This window comes from Dipteris shenzhenensis, chromosome 3, assembly GCF_047967505.1.
Source record: "Dipteris shenzhenensis isolate YYH24624 ecotype China chromosome 3, Dip_SZ_1.0, whole genome shotgun sequence".
Classification (NCBI taxonomy): Eukaryota; Viridiplantae; Streptophyta; class Polypodiopsida; order Gleicheniales; family Dipteridaceae; genus Dipteris; species Dipteris shenzhenensis.
Genome location: NC_141598.1, coordinates 24,903,597 through 24,912,328, shown reverse-complemented (window position 1 = coordinate 24,912,328; position 8,732 = coordinate 24,903,597). Strand labels below are relative to the sequence as shown.

The following is an 8,732-nucleotide window of genomic DNA, read 5'->3' as shown; positions in this document are numbered from 1 at the left end:
TGCTGCCTATTTCATACATTTAGGCCTCAAAAGTAGGACCCCATGTAGGACCAAATGAGGTCCTACTTTTGAGGCCTAAATGCATGAAATAGGCAGCACATTGACAAGCTACCTATTTCAAGAATTCAGGTCCTAAAAGTAGGACCCCGTATCTTTGGACTTACAAATCCCAATGGGATCATGTCCTATATCAAATCGAACGGCAAGAGCCAATTTAGATGGTTTTCACGCCTATTTTCTCCATCAATCAAAACTGTATGCATAAATATATACATCAAGATATGCATCAATATATGCATCCATATATACATATGTATGTATGTATATATATATATATATATATATATATATAGATACATACATACATACATACATGTGTGTGTATACACACACACACACACACACACACACACACACACACACACATATATACACATATAGATATATATGTATGTATATACATACATATATACATACTTACATACATACAGCAAAATGGGGGTCTTGATTTTGGGGGGGGTATGCCAAAAATTCATAAACAACATTATTTGATGAATATAGTTTTAGTTGATGGAGAAAATGGACATAAAAACCATCTAAATTGGATCTTGCCATTCAATTTGATATATGACATGACCCCATTCGGATATGCAAGTCCAAAGATGCGGGGTGCTACTTTTAGGGTCTGAATGCCTAAAATAGCAACACAATGGGGTCCTACTTTTGAGGCCTAAATGCATGAAATAGGCAGTGCGTTAACGCGCTGCCTATTTTAGGCATTCAGGCCCTAAAAGTAGGACCCCGTATCTTTGGACTTACAAATCCAAATGGGGTCATGTCATATATCAAATCAAACGGCAAGAGCCAATTTAGATGATTTTCATGTCTATTTTCTCCATATATCAAAATTGTATGCATCAATATATACAAATATGCATTAACATATGCATACAAACATACATACGTATATATACATATATATATATATATATATATATATATATATATCTATGTATGTATGTATGTATGTATGTATGTATGTATGTATGCATGCATGTATGTATGTACATGCATATATATACATACATACATACATACAAACATCAAAAGTAAGACCCCATTGGTTTCCCATGTCATGCATTTTGTTGTCTCTTGAGCATAACAACAAGCACTTGTGTTCTTTATCTTTCTTTGTAATGGGGGTCTTGATTTTTGGGGGGTATGCCGAAAATTGATCAAGAACATTATTTGATGAATATAGTTTTAGTTGATGGAGAAAATGGACATGAAAACCATCTAAATTGGCTCTTGCCGTTCGATTTGATATATGACATGACCCCATTTGGATATGCAAGTCCAAAGATACGGGGTACTACTTTTAGGGCCTGAATGCCTAAAATAGGCAGCGCGTTAACGTGTTGCCTATTTTAGGCATTCAGGCCCTAAAAGTAGGACCCCGTATCTTTGGACTTACAAACCAAATGGGATCATGTCATATATCAAATCGAACGACAAGAGCCAATTTAGATGGTTTTCATGTCCATTTTCTCCATATATCAAAATTGTATGCATCAATATATACATATATGCATCAACATATACATATACATACATACATACATACATATATATATATAGATACACACACACACACACACACACACACACATACACATATAGATATATATGTGTGTATATACATACATATATACATACTTACATACATACAGCAAAATTAGAACCCCGTTGGTTACCTATTTCATGCATTTTGTTGTCTCATGAGCATAAGAACAAGAACTTGTGTTCCTTACCTTTCTTTGCAATGGGGGTCTTGATTTTGGGGGGGGTATGCCAAAAATTGATAAACAACATTATTTGATGAATATAGTTTTAGTTGATGGAGAAAATGGACATAAAAACCATCTAATTTGGATCTTGCCATTCGATTTGATATATGACATGAACCCATTCGGATATGCAAGTCCAAATATACGGGGTGCTACTTTTAGGGCCTGAATGGCTAATATAGGTAGCGCGTTAACGGCCTCAAAAGTAGGACCCCGTTGGCAACACAATGGGGTCCTACTTTTGAGGCCTGAATGGCTAAAATAGGCAGCGCGTTAACGCGCTGCCTATTTCATGCATTGAGGCCTCAAAAGTAGGACCCCATTGTGTTGCCAACGGGGTCCTACTTTTGAGGCCTAAATGCATGAAATAGCTAGCGCGTTAACGCGCTGCCTATTTTAGGCATTCAGGCCCTAAAAGTAGGACCCCGTATCTTTGGATCTACAAATCCAAATGGGGTCATGTCATATATCAAATCAAACGGCAAGAGCCAATTTAGATGATTTTCATGTCCATTTTCTCCATATATCAAAATTGTATGCATCAACATATACATCAATATATACATATATACATCAACATATACATACATACATATATATATATATATATATATACACATACATACATACATATATATATATATATATATATATATATATGTATGTATGTATGTATGTATGTACATGCATATATATACATACATACATACATACAAACATCAAAAGTAAGACCCCATTGGTTTCTCATGTCATGCATTTTATTGTCTCATGAGCATAAGAACAAGCACTTGTGTTCTTTACCTTTCTTTGCAATGGGGGTCTTGATTTTGGGGGGGTATGCCAAAAATTGATCAACAACATTATTTGATGAATATAGTTTTAGTTGATGGAGAAAATGGACATTAAAACCATCTAAATTGGATCTTGCCGTTCGATTTGATATATGACATGAACCCATTTGGATATGCAAGTCCAAAGATACGGGGTGCTACTTTTAGGGTCTGAATGCCTGAAATAGGCAGCGCGTTAATGTGCTACCTATTTCATGCATTTAGGCCTCAAAAGTAGGACCCCATTGTAGGACCCCATTGTGTTGCCAATGGGGTCCTACTTTTGAGGCCTAAATGCATGAAATAGGTAGCGCGTTAACACGCGCGTTAACACGCTGCCTATTTCAAGCATTCACGCCCTAAAAGTAGGACCCCGTATCTTTGGACTTACAAATCCAAATGGGGTCATGTCATATATCAAATCAAACGGCAAAAGCCAATTTAGATGATTTTCATGTCCATTTTCTCCATATATCAAAATTACATACATACATACATACATACAAACATCAAAAGTAAGACCCCATTGGTTTCCCATGTCATGCATTTTGTTGTCTCATGAGCATAAGAACAAGCACTTGTGTTCTTTACCTTTCTTTGCAATGGGTGTCTGATTTTGGGGGGGTATGCCAAAAATTGATCAACAACATTATTTGATGAATATAGTTTTAGTTGATGGAGAAAATGGACATGAAAACCATCTAAATTGGATCTTGCCATTCGATTTGATATATGACATGACCCCATTTGGATATGCAAGTCCAAAGATATGGGGTACTACTTTTAGGGCCTGAATGCCTAAAATAGGCAGCGCGTTAACGCGCTGTCTATTTCATGCATTTAGGCCTCAAAACTAGGACCCCATTGTGTTGCCAATGGGGTCCTACTTTTGAGGCCCCATTGTGTTGCCAATGGGGTCCTACTTTTGAGGCCTAAATGCTTGAAATAGGTAGCGCGTTAACGTGCTGCCTATTTTAGGCATCCAGGCCCTAAAAGTAGGACCCCATATCTTTGGACTTACAAATCCAAATAGGATCATGTCATATATCAAATCGAACGACAAGAACCAATTTAGATGGTTTTTATGTCCATTTTCTCCATATATGAAAATTGTATGCATCAATATATACATATATGCATCAACATATACATATACATATACATATATATATACACATACATACATACATACATTTATACATACATACATACATACATACATACATATATATATATATATATATATATCTATATATATATATCTATATATATATATCTATATATATATATCTATATATATATATATATATATATGTATGTATGTATGTACATACATATATATATACATACATACATACAAACATCAAAAGTAAGACCCCATTGGTTGCCTATGTCATGCATTTTGTTGTCTCATGAGCATAAGAACAAGCACTTGTGTTCCTTACCTTTCTTTGCAATGGGGGTCTTGATTTTGGTGGGGTATGCCAAAAATTGATCAACAACATTATTTGATGCATATAGTTTTAGTAGTTTTAGTACACATACATACATACATACATACATATATGTGTGTGTGTGTACATACATACATGGATGCATGCATGCATGCATACATACATACATACATACATACATATTGATGCTCTATTGATGCATATAGTTTTACTAGATGGGGAAAATAGGCCCTACTCCGATTTTTGTGGAGAGACACAACTAAACAAATAGAGCAAGTCCAAGGGGTCGCTGGGGACACCCCCGGCAAATGGAGATGCCCAGTATGCAATTTTAGCACCAATTTTGGGATGTAAGCTGCATAGTCATGTCCAAAAAAAGTTGTCACTTCTTGCACTAAATGTAGGGTGGTGAATATATCCTATTCCGTCATGGGGCCGGAGAAGACGGAGGCAAAAAATTGAACCTCCAAAAAGACTTCTTTTACCGGTCTATGGGGACCGCGACTCTTACTAGTGTTGAGAGTGGACAAGACAGCTACCGTTGGTGTGATATGGGAATCTCCCAATCTGCAATTTTAGCACCAATTTTGGGATGTAAACTACATAGTCAGGTCCAAAAAAGTTGTGTCAATTCTTGCATTAAATGTAGGGTGATGAATATATCCTATTTCATCAGGGGGCCTTCAGAAGACGGAGGGAAAAAATTGAACCTCCAAAAAGACTTCTTTTACCGGTCTATGGGGCCTAGCTCTTACTAGCATTGAGAGTGGACAAGATAGCTACCGCTGGTGTGATATGGGAATCTCCAAGTCTCAAGTTTTGGCTAAAATGCAAGGCAGTGAAAATGCGAGGAGAGTTGCTAGGTAGCCTTGATTTTGGGAAGGGATATGATGATACTTTGTTGTGTTATGTAGGATATTAATTTCCATTAAATTTGGGACATGTTAGATATAACTTCACAAAATCCTAAGTCATGAAATTAATACATTACAAGTTCAAGCATAAATAATAGTTGTGAAGTTAATGCATTAAATATTCAAGCCTAAAGAAGAATTAATCAAGACCTAATGCACCGTACCAGAGACTTTGGCCTTACCTTCATTCCATAGACTTGCCAACGTAAGGCCAAAATTTTCATTCTTAAGAATATGTGAAAAGACCTTACATTTGGCCCACTTTTGGCGAAAAAATTTCATTCTAAAGAATAGGTGGAGTGAAATTGTGTTTGATAAATACAAATCAATGCTCAAGTTTGGACATAAATAAAGGTATCCTTTTGAAGATATTGGAACACATGAGAGAAATAATATTGAAGATACATGAATTTTTAGACATACTATTAAAGACAAATGAACATAATAATGGATGAAATCCTATTGATGATACATGAATTTTCAATAGAACTGTTATTCAAAAGATTTGATGGATTGAATGTAGCTTTAATACATTATCCCTTTTACAAGGGTGTTTGAGTTTGAGGCTTGAAACATAAGAATGAATTTGTGTTGAAGCCTAGTGGTTTGTTAAGGATATGTGAAACTTGAAGTAAAAGTACTTACAATGGAAGGGATTATATCAAGATCCTATTAAGGACATGTGAACATATAGTAGAATAATTCTACATAAAATCAGTGGATCAAACTTAATGGCTCAAAAGCAAAAAAGGATGATGGTGCAACCTAGGGGCTACTCTACGGCACTATGGCAGCAATCTTTGTAGTTACTATCAAAGGTAGTGTAACTTTTTTGTCAAGGAAAGAGACGCGAACCACTCCACATGACCTAGATCTGTATGACCTAGGTTGCACCGACTTGTTTCTTTCATGGATAAAAAGTGATCCTTAGGTGATGCTATAGCACTCCCTTTTTTGGTCCATTATTATAGCACAATTAGGGCCTTTTGACCTAATACTAGCTACCCATCAAATATTTGTTGTAGATGTTAGGGGTAATTACCAAACTACTAGTGGTAGTTTTATCACCACCATTAGTAATTTTATTTGAGTGTTCCTTAATGGTAGTTCTCCTACTACTACATACAATATTACCAATAGTAGTCCTAATCCCAATGATAGTACACATAATATTATTACGACCGTCCAACTTTAATCATCATTATATCTATGAATGCATATATATAGGTCTATCTATATCTATACCTATTTATTCATCATCCAATACGTTTGCATTTATTTTTGGTGCTTTGCTTACTTTGAAACTAAAGATAATGTGATTTTAATATTGTTTGCATTCTTGTCAAACATGAGGAGCTGGAATGCGTAAGAGTTGGGAGGCACATTATAATTTCTGTGCAGATTTGAGCCATTGAATAGCCTATTGATTCTGATTGTTTTCTTTCTTATTAAATCCTTAATTTGGTTATTTCACACCGAACATCGCCATATCAATTCTTTTTTTTTTGTTTTAGTAATGTCCTATCGTAGCATAGTCTAGGGTTGATCAAACAAGATAAATGGGTGCTCACATTTAATATATTTTTGAGAGTCAAAGGATAGTGGCTGTAGACTAGAAAGTCATCACTTTGAATAAATTTGGCAAGATTCTTCTGATAGAAGGAATAATTTCTATTGCACTAAAGATGAAAGAAAATTATCAAAAGGTTGATACAAGGCTCAAAATCACACTGGTGCTACTAGGCTTAATAGTCGTAGGCTAGTAGTAGTACTAGTGTATTTACTAAGTAGTGTGCATGCCTCTCTTCATTAAAATTCATAGTCTTCAAAAATATATAATACATAAGTCAAAATATTCTAATTAGTTTTATCATCCTAATGTTGAAACTGACTTAAATTCATAGTCTTCAAAAAGGTATAATACATAAGTCAAAATATTCCAATTAGTTTTATTGTCCTCATGTTGAAACTGACTTTCTCTTCCTTCGTCTCCTATGAGCTTCAAACCTTTAATCCATTAATCTCTCAAATAGTAAGAATGGTCTTGTATTAAGAGGCGATGATATCTAAAGTGATCTACAAATACTAAGAATGGTCTTATATTAAGAGGTGATGATATCTCAAGTGTTATACAAACCGTAAGAATGGTTTTGTATTAAAAGGTGATGATATCTCAAGTGTTCTACAAATAGTAAGAATGGTTCTAGTGTTCTACAAAAGTATTAGGTACCTCTTAGTAGTAAGGGAAGGAGTGATGATATCTCAAGTGTTCTACAAATAGTAAGAATGGTCTTGTATTAAGAGGTGATGATATCTCAAGTGTTCTACAAATAGTAATAATGGTTTTGTATTAGGAGGTGATGATATCTCAAGTGTTCTAAAAAACTATTAGATACCTCTTAGTGGTTGAAGAGAAGGGGTTGGAAGTATGGGCAAAATCTCTATGAACTATAGGATGGTTGCAAGAACAATTTTGAATGTCATAAATGACACTTGGGTTTTTCAACATACGGGTTAACTATTTTTAAACATTTTCTTTCATGATTGATAACACTTTTAATAAGAAGAACCATTTTGAATGTCATAAGTGTTGATGCAATCCCATGCTATGAAGTCTACAGACGATTTTTTTTCCCCACATATGGGTGAAGTGATGTTTACGTTACTAAGTTCAACATATCAAGCAACGCATTTGTTTTGATTATTGAAGGAGTTTGATAATAAGACCCATTTCAAATGCAAAAGAATTGTTGTATCAGTAATGGAATCCGCTTTGGAGTGGAAATTCGGTTTCTTTCAAACCACATACTATTGTTGCATAATGCGAGTATGGCTCCAATTGGAAGTTAAGGTAGACTATAATTCGCAATATTGGTATAGTTACACATAGTAACATAAGTTTTATTTTCGACAATCTTCCCAAATAGTGGTTTCCACAAAGCTATGTTGAGTACCTCGATAAGGAAATTGTGAAAAAGTTCGCTCTCTTTTTTGGGCCCGCTCGCTTTTCCTCGCTCACTCTATCGACTGCCTCCCTTGCGGGCAGCATGAATTCGCCTCAGCCAAATCTTTGACGATGTGTTAAACTTGTGAATTATTGTCTTCAACAGTTCATCTGCCAAATCATGTTGATTTCGCCGTTCCTACAATATTGGAGAGCTCTCTCTAAGACCTACAAAGTGGATTCCTTGGGTAGATTGAGAAAAGCAACCGAGACGTTCAGCTTCTCCCTCTCCTCCCTAAGATGTCACGCAACATTGGGGCTGCTATCTCGCCCTCGATCAACTATATGCACCTTTGAACGACATGTAAAGCAGCTCGAAAAGCAGAAATGAAGGGAAGAGGAGAGATTAACCTCTCTAGACAGTAACGCAGAAAGTGCTTGACCTCCTCAAATCCTGGTGCATACCTTCGCTTGTTCAGCAGTCGGGCAGTCTTCATATTTATCTTGTGAGACGTTTCCTTTAACAACGATAAGAAATTCAGACTTGTGCCTAATCATTGCATTTGCGCTTTGCTCATGCGACAATTGACGTCATCACGTTGCATTTCCGGCTTCTCTTTGTTATTTTCCTGTCTCCATTCTATTCAATGTGACATCGAAGCTGCTTGGCTCAAGATATTTGTTGCAAGCTGCTCAATCTCTGTCGAAAGATGGAATGCTTTGACAGAAGGATCTGTTGTCTT

The 8,732-nt window shown here is 35.6% G+C and overlaps 1 protein-coding gene across 2 annotated transcripts in view; it reads left to right on the top strand.

Annotated features, from left to right (window-relative positions):
* Positions 1–8,085: 8,085 nt before the first annotated feature.
* LOC147903551 (pentatricopeptide repeat-containing protein At2g33680-like) overlaps positions 8,086–8,732 on the top strand; it is a 35,738-nt gene continuing 35,091 nt past the window's right edge. The window contains exon 1 of one of the 2 annotated variants that reach the window (XM_087372745.1): positions 8,086–8,446. The gene's annotated coding sequence lies outside the window, so the exon portion shown is untranslated. Of the gene's footprint in view, positions 8,496–8,732 lie in introns of both variants that reach the window. The other variant, XM_087372746.1, reaches the window with a different exon arrangement.